Genomic DNA, 16,039 nt, shown 5'->3' on the forward strand with positions numbered 1-16,039 from the left:
TCTCACATCATCCTGATCGACCACAAATAAACCTTCCGTCCTTATTTTTTGTTGTTTTTTGAACTAGATTGTCTTACTGACTTCCTTAATGGGTTATAAACTGTAGTTTTAGTTTCTCTACCCTTCATTCTTCTATCTGTGATTGGGAACTGGATGAAGAGCTCTGACCCAAAAGGAGGTTGGAATGACAAATATTTTCAGGACTGTAATGGGTAACTCTAGGATTATCTTCTAAAATGATAGCATTGATGATCAATGGGGAAGTGAAATCAGCATAATAATATTAATTTAACATTTCTAAGGCACCTTAAACATACCAAGTATTGTATATACACCATACAAAATCAACAAGGACCCAGTGAGGAAACCAAAGGAAACATGAAATGGGAGGGAGAGAGAGAGAGAGAGAGAGAGAGAGAGAGAGAATGAGAAAATATAGTTAAAAGCAGACAATAAGATCTGCAACAATATAATCATCATGTAGGATCTATGTTTGGCAGTATGCTGTTAAATGTGAGCCTCTGCAAATCCTATCATCTCATTGGGCCTCAACTGCTCATCTGTAGAATGTAATTAAGTATAATGGGTTTAAATCTGCTGCTTTGTGTGGGGGTACGCTATGAATACCCTCCATCACACTGGTGATGAGGATGGGCTAGCAGGCATCACTGTAATACTGGCAATGAAGCTTAATGTTTTCAAATACATGTTCATTCCCAAGAGATCTCCAGCAAAGGTAACCAACTGTGAATCAATGACTGTGGACCGTTAGATCCATGACAACCAGCGTCTCCCCTCTGGGAGTCATTAACAGCCTTGCTGGTCCCCAAAGGCTCTCCTTGCCATTAACTGATTAATGAATTCATTAATGCCTCTTGCAACAAGAAAAGTTTGGCACCCACTAGGCAGCCCTGTATCTTCGCTAGAGTGGGTTTTTCCCCCTTTTACAGAATGGTGAGCCATTAAGTGCTTCTTCTTGTCACAGTGATCTTTTATTGATCCAGCAAGAACCAGCAGCCTATGGCCTTCCCCCCAGCCAGCTTTGATGGGGTCTGTAATGAGTTGCTACAGTAAAGGGTTTATTGCCACAGTAAACCTTTCCTTTGAGATAGGCAAACACTTCTTCTAATGGTGTGGATTTCAGTGACTCTATGCCATTTCCCCCACTTACGTGTGAAATGCTCCTTTGGGATTCACACAGAGGCCTGTCTACTGAGAGCATAAAAGGCCTATCCTGTATTTTTAAGAGGCTGGAGCATGGGGCCCACTCTTTTCCTTGCCACAAGTAAACATCAGGTACAGCCGTGTGAAAGCCAAAAGTTTCATACAGAAAATGATTTTGATTGCGGCACTTAGTTTCTCAGGGCCTCTGTGAAAGACTCTGATGATTAGATGCAGCTGCCTTTTCCTCAGTCAGGATTGTCCCCCAAACAGCCAAATATCACTAGAAAAAGTCTAAAGATTTAGGTATATTTACCTCAGCTGAGCAGTCTCCTTACTTAGGAATGCTTATAAATTAGTTCCAGCTCTTCTCTGGCAGATTTCGATCATTCCTATCCCACCGTCACCTGCTAGAAAATAGGAATGAAAGAAACTACCATCTCAGGATTAAGGCTGTAATCTTCTGACAAGTTTAAACTCTTCTAACCAGACATATTCGGCCTCACTGTTGGACTTAACAAACACCTCTGTTGCAACACTAGCAAATAAATGGAATTAGCATGTGCAAATACACAGCATGTTCAGAACTGGCAGTTTCCTACCTTCTTGGGTAACTTCCTTACCCAAACAATAGTGTCTTGTACCTCACCTTATAGACAAGAACACCTCACATCCATTGGGGAGAGAACAAGCAAAGAACAATTCTCAGCCTTCTTTTCTGAGAGATACATTCATGGGCAGCATGTAAAAAAAGCTGTTTTTGCTTCTCCCTTTATTTAAGCCTGGTGTCACCAGACCAAAGTGCAATAGCTCAGTGTTAGAGCATCTGAATTTATTTTATATATTTATTTTACTAAATTTATATCCCACCCTTTCTCCCAGGTCCTAGGTTTGGTCCCCAGCATCTCCAAGTAGGACTGGGAAAGACCATGCTTGAAACCCCAGAGAGCTGCTGCCGGCCAGCACATACATTACCAGTCTGACCAGGTATAAAGTAGTTTCCTGTGTTTCTATGGACTGGCATTACTGTTGAAAGGTCTAGTGGGTCCCTATCATCCAGTTAGTGACAGGACCGTATATTTGAATTGGTTTGTCTGGAGCTTCAGTGCTACTCTCCTCAAGTTTTGTCTTGTTGCACTGCCGGCAAAATCTTCTCATACTGTAGGAAAATACACTGCTGGCAACTTACTGCTTAGATAGAATAACATGAATGCTACAGCCAAGTGTTTGTTGAAAGTGATGCCATGGAGGTTCAGAACCAGGCCTGGCATCAGGGGTTGGTGTGGTTGGGCAGCTGCTGAGGGCCCATCTTTGACCAGTCAGACCCTGCTGCTGCTGCCAGTTGCTCACCTCACTAGACTTGGCTCCAGTCTGTGGTGGCTGTCCAGAAATGTGCAGCACCATGACAGCAACAACACTGGGCAAGGGTCCTGGTTGGCACCAGTTGGAGGCCCACTGGTGGCATCATGCCAAGGTCCCACTGAACTCTGGCACTGAGCCTGACCAGAATAGATGTGCATCAACTGAAGCAGGAAAAACCTGGTTTGGGTGACCAGCTGGTTGCAGTTACCAGCCAATGTGATGTTGGTTGCTGGGGCATTCTAACTGATATCGTCTGTGCAGACCATTCCCTCACTATGGACAGTGTAGAGCATATCCTTGCCCATCTGCTGATGGCATGTCATGAATTCTAGAACTGTTAACCAATATGGGGGAAAGACAGACCAGAGCCTCAGCACCAGAGAATATTTTTGAATGGGGAAAGATGCCCTTAAATAAATGTTTGCTCCGGAACAATTCAGTTGGTCCTGAATTTATATTCAAAGCAACTAAGTATTCCCACCTAACAACTGGAGTTACAGTATGCAGTCCACAAATGACAAACAGTGATATTGTGTGCATTGTGGAATAGAACAGGCACCAGAACCTTTAACCTGAGTCATGTTATCCATCAAACCACTGCATTCGCTTTCCTTTTCCTCTGTTCCCCCTGAAGCTCAAGCTACACTGATGCTCAGCTTTGTACCAGCCTTTCCCAACCTTTTATAGTTCCCAGATGTTGCTGGACTACAATTCCCATCATTCCTGACCATTGACCATGCTGGCTGGGGCTGATGGGAGCTGTAGTCCAACAATATCTGGGGACCCAAAGGTTGGGAAAGGCTGATTCTAGACCTTTAGATAAAATGTAGTGCTGGCTGTGTGTGTGTGTGTGTGTGTGTGTGTGTGTGTGTGTGTGTGAGAGAGAGAGAGAGAGAGAGAGAGAGAGAGAGAGAGAGAGAAAGGGAGACTCAGTAGCTCAGGGGTAGCCAACATGGCGCCCTCCAGGTGTTTTGGACTATAACTCCCATCATTCCTGGCTATTGGCTATGTGGCTGGAGGAGATGGAAGTTGTAGTCCACAACATATGGAGGGCACCACATAAGCTACCTCTGCAATAGCTCGTGTCATCCTGTGCACAGAATGCTAGTTGAACCTGGTAAATCAGAATCTGAGTTCCATTTTAAGCAAGGACCTTTACTGTGTGGCCTAAATGCTTCATTCATTCTCAGCTCTCCATCTGCAAAATGGAGGTAATAGAACTTCTTTCATATGGTTCTTGGATAAGGTAAGGGGACTGTAAAGCACATTTAACTTTGGCATTCATGATAGCTAAACATGCACAGCCAGAGCAGTTTCATGTTCTCACTGAGAGTACATCAGGCAAGTAACCATCTAGACTTGAAGTGTAATCCCTGGGGCTAGAATTTGGTGTGATGAATAAACATAGGTAACAGTGTTCAATTCTCCCATCCCGCTCTCTTCTCTCCCACACTCCCCACAGACACAACTTTGATGCATATGCGTGTCCAGAGAGGTGCAATCATTTCTGAATGTCAACCCCCTCCTCCCTACCCTGCACACACACCTCTACTCTGCTGACCTTATCAGAGAGGAGGATCAATACAACGACCCTCTTGGAGCGCAAAGCTGCACGTGAATGCTGAAGAGAAGCAATTAAAATGGAATTTCAGGGATGAGGAAAAAAGATTTCCTCCATTGTGTCCCCGGGGAGAAAAACGAATGATCCAGAAGCAACTGCGGCTCTTAGAATTATCATAAACATAATTGGTATTTGATAAAGCAGGAAATGAAATATAATGTCCATTAATCATGGTGACAACTGCAGAGCTCCACACATGCCATGGTGAAGATGAGCCTAAAGCGGACTATGTGCTAATTCACTTCCTGGGAGCAACTTTTGCCCCACAAGTAGTCATTATGTTGCCAAGGGCAGGAATTGTTATGCCAAGCTGCCTGCAAGAGATCCAGTGTGGTGAAATGGTTAGAGAGTTGGACTAGGACCTGGTAGATCTGGGTTCAAATCCCCTCTCAGTCATCAAGCTTGCTGGGTGACCTTGGGCCAGTCACAGTCTCTCAGTCTAACCTAGCTCACAGAGTTGTTGTGAGGATAAAATGGAGGAGGAGGAGAACTATGTACACCACCTTGAGCAGCTTGGAGGAAAGGTGGGATATAATGTAATAATAAATAAATAAATAAGATGAATCCTGTCTGTGTTATCTAACACAACAGAGTGCTCCTGTGGTGCTAGAGATGTACACATTTCTTCACCACCCGCCAAGAAATGTTGCTTGTATTATTGAAATGCTCTTAGCTTCTTTTGAAATTCCTACAGATAATTTGCCTTAGAAGAAACTTCCGAATCTACCCAAAATTTTATGTCAGGTATAAGCATGAAAAAATAAACATCCTCTGAGACATTTAAATAAACATATCAAAATCCTTTTAACATCCCTCAGAATTCCTGCAGATGTTTCTCATGATGAAATAAATCCCATGCCAATCCTATCTGGCATCTTAAAGACTATGCCTGTTCTAGATGTGCAAGAGACCTCATTGTTGTTGTTGTTGTTGTTAATTTTAAAATGTGCATACCACTCAATTTTCAAAACCTCTAAGTGATTTACACTGGGTTAGGGTTATGCGTGGAACTGCCTCCCTGAATGCCTCCATGAACCCAGATCTCTTACTTCCTACAAATAACTATATATACTTCCCCTTTTTACCCACCTCCATTTCATAAGAATATAAGTGCCCTGCTGGTCAGGCCAAAGACCCATCTTTTCAAGCATCCTGTTCTTAATGTGGCTAACCAGATCCTCTGGGAAGCCTGCAAGCTGAACCTATCCCTCTGCTATCTCCCTGGTGCCTGTTACTAGACTGGAGGCAGCCTGGGACAGGAGCTCCTCCACTCATTCTTCCTTAAGTGCCATGTTCATGGACAGCACCAGTCTTGGGTCAGTGCCATTTATAATGGGGCATGCTGGGGCCCATTAATGGAGGCAAAGTCCATGCCAAACCTTCCCCTGCAGTACCCACTGCCACTTGGGCCCCCTGGCGGCAGTGCCACACAAACCACCAATCAATCTCACTCCCACCCAGAGATTGGAAAAGTTACTTTTTGGAACTACAACTCCCATCAGCCCAATCCAGTGGCCATGCTGGCTGGGGCTGATGGGAGTTGTAGTTCAAAAAGGTAACTTTTCCAAGCTTTGCTCCCACCTTACTCAGAAACGGTGCTTTAAAGGGCTGGAAGCCAAGCAGTCAGTCACCTGCCATCACCAGATAAGCCTGCTTGCAAGCAACTGCAAAGGAGAAGCTGGGGTTGCCCTACCAGCTCCTTGTTCACCTACTCATGGGCTTACTCAGCAGCAGTGGTGCTGCCATGGGCCAAGAGATAGCTGCTACGTGGTGTTTGGACCAGGGCCACTGCTGGGTAAGCCTAATAGCAGGAGGGGAAGGCTGGCGGCACGCCAGTCTCCTCCCCCTTGAACCTGCTCATGGGCTTATCAGGAAGCACTGGTGGCTTATAATGGCCCAGGAGCTAAGCAACTCATGCCACAGCTGCTGAGTAAGCCAACGAGCAGGGCAGGCTGCAAGGGTGGCAGCTACAGCAGTGCTGCCACCTGGGGGCCAAGTGGCAGGGGTGCCGAAGGGACCCAGTCAGCTGTGGGAAGACCCACCAAAGGCAGTCAGTCCTAGTTCCCCCTAAAATCTGAATCAGGCCCTTGATGACACCATATGAACAAGCCATTGAAAGTGCTGGGTCTAAATGGGGGGTCGTTGGGCAAGATGTATCTAATTAGTGTCTAATTAGAATTATCACAGTCAAAATAGAAAGCGCCTGCAAATGGAAAAAGTCACATGGGCCACAGAATTTTTTCTTCAAAAAAAAAAAAAAGGACTGGCAGGATAAAGGGATAAAGTTTGGAGTACATGGTAAAACATCTAGTCTATATTTGAGAAGGTAGAAAGGTGCTTAATATTAGGAATTTTATGTTAAGCTGGAATGTATTTGTTAATTTTTTGGAGAAATACTTTAAAAAATAGCAAATGATATCCTAAATGTGGTAGAACAAAAATGTAATATTGTTAATTTGATCCTGTTATTTCTGTGTGAAATTTGTTGTTGTTATGGGCCTTCAAGTCGATTGTGACTTATGGCGACCCTATGAATCAGCAACCTGCAATAATATCTGTCGTGAACCAATTTAAAAACTGGGTGACTGGTTCCTATGCATGCACCAATGCTGAATATCTATGAAACAGTAGCCCTCTTAAAGCGCTCTGTATTAGAATTAAGGCAATGGGGAGGGCAGCAATGAGCCATCCTGGTAATCCTCCATGAGCTGGAGAGTGAACCTCTGATGCAAGGAGCCTTTTGTACTTGTGAAGCCCCACCCCATGTTCCAGAACCCAGATTTTCCAGGTCCAGGACGGTCCTCACTTCAGAGGTTCACCCTCCAGTTCATGGAGGCTGACCAGAATGGTGACAAGGAAATAGCTAGCACACTCATCTCCACTGCCCTCCTTACTTAATTCTGACATAGAATGCTTTAAGATGACTAGTGACTCATAATAAGCACATTGTTGGTTTCATGGAATCCCACATGGGTGAGTTTGTTTTATCTGAATGCATACATCACTTTTAAATCAGGCCTAACACATTTATTATGACATGACCTTTCATAGGCGCACTCAAGTGGATACAGCAAAAATATTTTACCTAAGGATAGAGAGATACAGTGAGCCGCTAAGGAACTATCACTGGTAGTAGTGTATGGTAAATGTGTCACTGTGCTGGACATTATAGGTGAATGATGGAGGTGCGTGTGCATGGTCCTGTCTTTTTGGTCTTTTCAGACTGAATGATTTCATGATTTACTTATGGAACTTTGGCAGCAAGCTGAAGGTTCTCATGTTAGGGTGGCTGAGTTTTTAACCGAGCCTGTACTCAATGCTCTTTGCACATGCATTTGTATGCATGCACATGCACACACATACTCCCACAAAAATGTAACTGCATCAGAGCAACCAACATTTGAAATATTATGCTGTGCAAAGTAAAAAACAAAGAAATACACACATTTTTGCAAATGGAGCACAGTATGCAAAGCAAAATAAGTATCATTGTATAGTTAATTCTGCTTTCTGCAATCTGGTCCTTTAAGTAACTTGGCATTTTCTGCAAGGAAGTGACTGACATGGGAATGAAAGGAAGAAAGAGCATAGATGGTGTTTGAGCTTGAAAGGCCAGGAGGAATAAAGAAGGTGGGAAAGAGTAATCACAGGAGAGGCAGAAAGAACATATGTAATATAGATATCTAAGACTTGAACTAACAGATGCTTTAAGGACTAGAATTCCAGGTAGACCCTTATCCGGCACAGGAAGGACAAGAGGTCATTATACTTTTGACCAGGCAATTGCCATCTGTTTACAACAGACAGTGGGTCTGTTTAGCATCCCTGCTCTTAAAAGCTTTGTTTAGTCAAAGCAAAAGAGTACTGGCCATAAACCAATGGGCAGATAAAAGCTACAGGACAAATAAAAGGCAAATGGAGAAAGGATCATTATACTACATCTTCATTGTCTTATAAAAGGCTTTAGGGCCAGATGAATCATTCTGCTAATTAAAAGATAGGTGTGACCTTAGTGGCATTTATATAGGGTTATGGTGTCTGGTTCCAATATAATTTTATTCATATGATTTTCCCATTGCCTCATGTGATAATTTATACATTGTCATGTTTTTGTGCATCTTTTGGCATGGTAATTAGGCAGACGCAGCACCAGATAAATCCTTGGATATGTCTGCATGATCAGACATTTTAGTGCTGAACAGCTCCACACACAAACAAAGTGATATAACTGATTAGAATGATAACAAATTAAAGTAAATAATAAGCTTTTAACAAAGATCTTAGGGTTCACCAGATACGTTGTTGCTCTGCAACAGTAACTTCCATGGAGCAGACAAATATACAAGGAAGGCACGAGGAAAAATCTTTTCTCTGTAAGACTGTGAAGCAGAACTGAGCTGGAATGTAAAATGTATTGGTAGGGTGGGGTGAGGAATGTCCCCTCTGTTGAAGAGTAGACGAATAAATGTGTTGTTCATGTTTAACTGGTGCAATCAGATTTCATGATGGCACAGAATATAAAAATAAGGCAAATAAGCTGGAATTTGGTGTTCCACATACTGGAAAACTTGGTAGGTATGAGAAATGTTCCATTTTGAGCTTTATTATTTTGATCCTTGAATTTAATTTGAATTTAATTTGAAATTAAGGCTGCATGCACACTGCACATTTAAAGCATATTTAAAGCACATGACTTCCCCCGTAGAATCTTAGGAACTGTAGGTTGTTAAGAGTGCTGGGACTTGTAGCTTTGTGAGGAGTAAACTACAGTTCTCAAGATTCTTTGGGGGATGCTATCTGCTTTAAATGTGCTTTAAATGTATGGGGTATATGCAGCCTAAGAATATACAAACAGGACTTGCAGCAAAATACTGCAGTGTATCCTCATCACCTAACAGGAGTGCTCTTGCTCAGTCTTCCACCTTCTCAGGCAGACAGGCACTTTCCAGGCTACTATCAACTCTTAGGAGCTCCAGCCTGCCAATTTATTCCTCAGCCCTTCTCCCACCAGTCTTCCTTCCCCCCCCCCCAACTAGGACTCAGCATTCTGTGGCTTCTGGAGACCACTGAGCATGCTCAGCCCTCTAGGCTTATTTTTCTTCCTTTAAATTTAGGACCTTGCATACCTTCTGTGTGACTGGGGAATAGGGATGGAAGAATCTGTCAATTCTTTCAGTTTCTTATTTTCCAATCTTAAATTCAGTTCTCCACTTTTCTGCAATTTGTGATTTTTTTTAAAAAAATCCTCATGAAAATTTGACAGCATTTTAGTGTGGATTTCACCTAATAAACATATTTTGCCTAATATACACATTTTTGCAAGCAATTTTCTGTAATAAAATGCATCATGCACATTATTTTCACAAATATAATGCATTTATGCACATTATTTCCAGTAATATATCCATCTTATATACATTTTACCCTAGTATATGCATTTTTGTACACATTACTTGCCTGGAGAACTGTGCTGTAAAATTCAGAAATGTGCGCATTGCGAAGGATGGCTGTGTTTTGGTTTAGGTATTGTTTTGGAAAGTGTGAATTTGGTTGGTTTGCCTTGAAATGTGAACTTAATCAAATTTCTCTCCCATCCCTACTAAAGAGTCACTCAAGTGTGTAGAAATAACTACCTTATTGCAGGGTGCCCCCAAATAACCAACCACCAAGTGTTCACTATTAGAGGGAATTAGTTTTGTGTTTGTATATGAGCGAGTGTGAGAGAGAACCAAGAAGTTAATACATTATATAAATGGGAGGGGGAGAGAAATGGATAAAATGTGGTGAATAGGTAATATGAACATTCAGCAAACTAGCAATAGAGCACTAACTGGGACAGGGTGTGCGACAAAGTGTGGACAAGTGAGCCATCCATTTTCCAGGTATAAAACACATGAAAGTTGGCAGATCTGGGCATTCCTATAGAGAAAGCTGGGGGCATCTGCCTGAACCAGCATTTTATTCCATGAAAGTAGCAGAATGCTGTCTAATGAGCCTTCGAAGCCTATTAAGCTGAGAGGCCTTTTGGAGGGACAAAAAAGAGCACTGTGAAAAATCTCTTTCTGGGAGAATCAAAAAGGTAATCAAAGAGAGCCTCTGCTGTCCTGGGAAATTCTCCATGCACCATGAGTCTCATCTAACCATGGGAAGAAAGCAAGAGCAAATTTAGCAGTGCCAGCCGCAGCATTCACAGATGGCTGCTGCTCCTAAATAAGCATTACATTAGTGTAAAGGGGGGGAATTAAAAGGAGAAGGGAAGAAAAATGCTGGATTTTAAGGGTGTTGGTGTGTTAATTCTGTTTGGGGATGCTGTGGGTGCTGGCTATACAGAAGGACATAATGTTGAAAGGATAGTATTTGTTATTTTAGACATAACATCTGATTTATTTTCCTAGTGTTCAGCACATAATCTAGAGATTCACAACAACTTGTCTGAGGAAGTGTCAAAATTTAAATAGTCTTCTACTGCAGCAAATCTCAGATTAATGTATCTATCAACATGCTTTGCTGATCAAGTGGCTACCGTATTTGCCCATCACATGCTTGCCCACAAGATTATGTTAAGTAGGTCTTGAATCTTTAGACGTCTCTATTGGCTTGCAGAATGGAGACTGCATTGTGGTTGTCTCTCTAATAATATATGCACCGTGTGAACAATCTGTTTCTCTTTCCTACAAGAACCACATCAGCACAAAAATGGTGATCTCATGGTGTTGAATTTGTTGTTGGAAGATTATATAAAGACATCATTAATCTGTGGCTGTATGAGCATTGCAGTTAGTAGGGGAGCTCTGCCTAAGGCTTTCCCTCCACCATTATTAGTGTAGTTTTCTAAACTTCCTTTCATTTTAAGTTTGAACAAAACTGAAGTTGCAAAGACCACATCCACCCTATGAAAGGAAGGATGACCTAGACCAGAGGTAGCCAATGTGGTGCCCTCCTTGGACAACAATTCCCATTAGCCACATTCAGCATGTCCAATGGTCAGGGATGGTGGTCATTCATGTTTAGTAACAGCTGGGTCTGCTGGGGTGTGTGGGTCCTAGCAAATGCCTCAGTATGCTAGATGCTGATACTGGGTCAAATCAGCATTAATATCTTGGTGTGGCATCAACAAGGTAGCTAGCAGTATAGTATGTAAGAAGCAGAACAAGCAAATGGCACGATACATTAGAATCTGGTCCTACTCCTTTTCAGTAAGGTTTATATTATGTATTTATTTATTTATTAAATTTATATCCTGCCCTTTCTCCCAGAAGGAGCCTAGGGCAGCAAACCAAAACACTAAAAACACTCTAAAACATCTTAAAAACAAAGGACTTTAAAACCTGTTAAAATAAAACACCTTTAAAAACATATTAAAACAAAACATCTTTAAAAACATATTAAAAAGCAATTCAAACACAGACAGAGATTGGGATAAGCTCTCTACTTAAAAGTTTGTTGAAAGAGGAAGGTCTTCAGTAGGTGCCATAAAGATAACAGAGATGGTGCCTGTTTAATATTTAAGGGGAGGGAATTCCAAAGTGTTGGTGCCAGAACACTAAAGGTCTGCTTCCTATACTGTGTGGAACGGACCTCCTGATAAGATGGTATCTGAAGGAGGCCCTCACCTGCAGAGCACAGTGATCGACTGGGTATATAAGGCATAAGATGATCTAATACCTGTATAGGGGCTTTGTACACCAAAATCAGAACCTTGAACTTGGCCCAGTAGGTAATCAGTATCCAGTGCAACTCTTTCAGCAGCTGGGTAAAATGCTTGTGATACCCTTCCCCAGTGAGTAGTCAAGCTGCTGTATTTTGCAGCTTCCGGACAACCCTCAAGGGCAGCCCCACATAGAGCGCAGTACAGTAATCCAGTCTGGAGATTACCAGTGCATAGACAACAGTGGTCAAGCTATCCTGGTCCAGAAACAGCCGCAGCTGTTTTACCAGCCAAAGCTGGTAAAAGGCACACCTAGCCACTGAGGTCACCTGGGCCTCTAGCGACAAAGATGGATCCAGGAGCACCCCCAGACTAGAAACCTGCTTTTTCAGAGGGAGTATGACTCCATCCAAAATAGGCAACTGACCAATTATCAGAATTTGGGAAATGTCAACCAACAGTACCTCTGTATTGCTAGGATTCAGAGTCAGTTTATTCGTCCTCATCCAGCCCACTCTGGCACCGGTCCAGGTCTTGCATGACCTCTCCTGATTCAGATGTTACTGAGAAATAGAGCTGGGTATCATCAGCATACTGCTGACACCTCACCCCAAATATCCTGATGACCCCTCCCAAGGGCTTCATATAGATGTTCAACAGCATCAGGGACAAGATGGTACCCTTGCAACACCCCACAGCACAACTGCCAGGGGGCCAAAAGACAATCAATGCTATTCTCTGAAAATGGCCCTGGAGATAGGATTGGAACCACTGTAAACCAGTGCCTCTGTGATGTTCCTGCTTATAGTGTAAATATGGTAAGTGCTGTTTATATAGAAGACATATGGTAAGTGGAGTGAAAGAGGAGGGGGGAGTACAATGGAGGGCTGTAGAAAGTGGAGTCCCTCAAGGATCAGTATTGGGACCTGTACTTTTCAACTTGTTCATTAATGACCTAGAATTAGGAGTGAGCAGTGAAGTGGCCAAGTTTGCTGACGACACTAAATAGTTCAGGGTTGTTAAAACAAAAAGGGATTGCGAAGAGTTCCAAAAAGACCTCTCCAAACTGAGCGAATGGGCAGAAAAATGGCAAATGCAATTCAATATAAACAAGTGTAAAATTATGCATATTGAAGCAAAAAATCTTAATTTCACAAATACGCTCATGGGGTCTGAACTTGCGGTGACTGACCAGGAGAGAGACCTCGGGGTTGTAGTGGACAGCATGATGAAAATGTCGACCCAGTGTGCGGCAGCTGTGAAAAAGGCAAATTCCATGCTAGCGATAATTAGGAAAGGTATTGAAAATAAAACAGCCGATATCATAATGCCGTTGTATAAATCTATGGTGCGGCCACATTTGGAATACTGTGTACAGTTCTGGTCGCCTCATCTCAAAAAGGATTATAGAGTTGGAAAAGGTTCAGAAGAGGGCAACCAGAAAGATCAAGGGGATGGAGCGACTCCCTTACGGGGAAAGGTTGCAGCATTTGGGGCTTTTTAGTTTAGAGAAAAGGCAGGTCAGAGGAGACATGATAGAAGTGTATAAAATTATGCATGGCATTGAGAAAGTGGATAGAGAAAAGTTCTTCTCCCTCTCTCATAGTACTAGAACTCGTGGACATTCAAAGAAGCTGAATGTTGGAAGATTCAGGACAGACAAAAGGAAGTACTTTTTTACTCAGCGCATAGTCAAACTATGGAATTTGCTCCCACAAGATGCAGTAATGGCCACCAGCTTGGATGGCTTTAAAAGAAGATTAGACCAATTCATGGAGGACAGGGCTATCAATGGCTACTAGCCGTGATGGCTGTGCTCTGCCACCCTAGTCAGAGGCAGCATGCTTCTGAAAACCAGTTGCCGGAAGCCTCAGGAGGGGAGAGTGTTCTTGCACTCGGGTCCTGCTTGCGGGCTTCCCCCAGGCACCTGGTTGGCCACTGTGAGAACAGGACGCTGGACTAGATGGGCCACTGGCCTGATCCAGCAGGCTCTTCTTATGTTCTTACATGAGCAGTAGAATCCTGGATGATTGGCTGAGCGTTTGAATGGCTGGGAGTATAAATGGAAGAATGACAGTTGAATCTGGGTGGATGTTGGGAGTGTGGAGAAAGAGGTGTTTGAGGGTGGAGGTCAGGAGTGTGGAGAAAGAGGGAGTTGGAGTTCTGATTAATAATAAGTCAAGTACAAAACAGGAATAGATGAAACCATACGCTTATGAAACATTCTAAAACTAATCTTGTTATTTCTGATATTTAATAAATACTTATTTGGTTTACCAAAGGCCTGATCCTTGGCTGGGGGATATACAGACCAGAAGGGAGGGCAAGGTAATTACCAAGGCTGAACAGAAACAGTATCTAATGGTGGCAACGGTGAAGGGAGAAATAATAACAATTCAAGTATCCAGAGCAACCCAGAGTTGTATGCATTATCTATAAAGATACAAGGAGGTTGGGAGCAGCATAAGCACGCAGTCACAAAAGTAACCAGCTAGAGAGAGACTCAGGCAAAGTCTCTGGGAGTATTGGTTATAGGACATGACTGGTGGTGCTTCCTAGCAGGGGGATCTAGTGAGATCTGTGCTAGAGCGGAGTGAGAAACCATATAAAGGACGGTCCAGACTGGTGGTATCCCTGGTGGTGCCTAGTGAAAGGCAGTAGCCACAAGCAGGTGGGAACCTGACAGGGAGAACCAGGGGAGGGCGTCACAGCCTCCAATGCCCATCTCACCAAGTCAATGGTATCAAAAGCTGCTGAGAGATCAAGTAAGAATAACAGTCACATTATCCCTGTTCTTCTCCCAATAAAGGTCATCCATCAGGGTGACCAAGGCCAATTCAGTCCCATAACCAGGCCTGAACCCAGAATGGAATGGGTCAAGTCAATCTGTTTCATCCAACAGTATTTGCAATTGCTGCACCACAACCCTCTTGATCACCTTCCCTAGAAAGGGGGTATTTGTGATCATGTGGTAGTTGTCACATACCAATGGATCCAGGGTGGGCTTTTTCAGGAGCAGTCAGATCAGCACCCCTTTCAGAGTGGCTGCGACCACTCCCTCCCACAAAGACATGTTGACCACACCCTGGATTGACTCAGTTATACCCCCTAAACAAGCTTTAAAAGGTAAGGAGGGCAAGAATTGAGAGGACGTGTTGCTGGCTGCATTGTTGCAAACATCTTGTCTACATCATCAGGCTTCATCAACTGACACTAATCCCAAGATGTTGTGGCAGACATTGCAATGGACACCTCACTGGGGACAACAGTAGATGTGGATGGGGGATCAGGATTGCTATGGAGGCAAGCAACGTTACCCTCAAAGTGCCTTGCAAACAATTCACAGTGGGCCTCTGAAAGCTCTACCTCAGTTTTCTGGAGCTAATGTCAACAGACCCCTGACAATACAAAAACGCATGCAGTTGGTTTATTTTTGATGTTCACTGTTGTTTTATTAGAGAGAAAACCATATGCAGGAAAGCAGGGACTCTCTAAAGTAATTGTATGAATATGTACTTTCTAACATAGCCCCATAACAGAATGAATGAGCGCACTGTTGAATCCGGCAGAGTTTGGAAGTAATTCGTTAGGAAAAACGAATTACTCGTAATTTATTACTTCTTTGCGGAACAAGTGGGTAATTTCTTTACATTTTGATTGTAATAGAATGAAGAGTAGTTCTATTACTTTTGAAGTGTAATTGTAATGTTGCCAGCATTACTTTTGGGTGTTACGGGGGGAGCAGGGGAAGTCTTCTGCTCCACTGATTTGTGGATGAAAATAATGTGCCTCAAACTGCACAGCATTGCTCTTCTCTCATGCTCTGTGAGTGTTTAGGAGGCAACAAGGGAGGTGAAGAGTGAGATGGGGGTGGAGTGGAAAGAAAAAATTGTGGTGGAAAAGAATGGAATGGAGAAAGGAGCCAGAGGGCAAGGACATGGATGAAGGAGGAGAGGAGGCAGCAGCAGAATGGAGATGAAGAATTATGGAGGTGACAGATGGCAACGTGTGTGTAGGACAGTGTGTGTGTGTGTGTGTGTGTGTGTGTGTGTGTGTGTACATATATATACTGTCTTTGTACTTGGTGTGTAAAGCAGACTCTGCCACCCTTCCTGGCTACTTTGCTGTATTTGCAGTGTTTTAACTTTTTTGCACTCCAGGGGAAAATGTTTGCTTGGGCAGGTGTGCTTTAGCTGGTGGCAGGGCAGGGTCCAAGAGGTGGTTGAGTGAGAGAGACAATGCTTGCT

At 43.2% G+C, this 16,039-nt stretch overlaps 1 long non-coding RNA gene across 1 annotated transcript in view; it reads right to left on the reverse strand.

The window, feature by feature from the left end:
- LOC133388464 (uncharacterized) overlaps nt 1-1,661 on the reverse strand; it is a 37,728-nt gene extending 36,067 nt beyond the window's left edge. Inside the window, exon 1 of the long non-coding RNA XR_009763819.1 lies at nt 1,478-1,661. This is a non-coding gene — a long non-coding RNA (uncharacterized LOC133388464). The remainder of the gene's footprint in view (nt 1-1,477) is intronic.
- Nucleotides 1,662-16,039: the final 14,378 nt, after the last annotated feature.

This window comes from Rhineura floridana, chromosome 7, assembly GCF_030035675.1.
Source record: "Rhineura floridana isolate rRhiFlo1 chromosome 7, rRhiFlo1.hap2, whole genome shotgun sequence".
In the NCBI taxonomy this organism is placed as follows: Eukaryota; Metazoa; Chordata; class Lepidosauria; order Squamata; family Rhineuridae; genus Rhineura; species Rhineura floridana.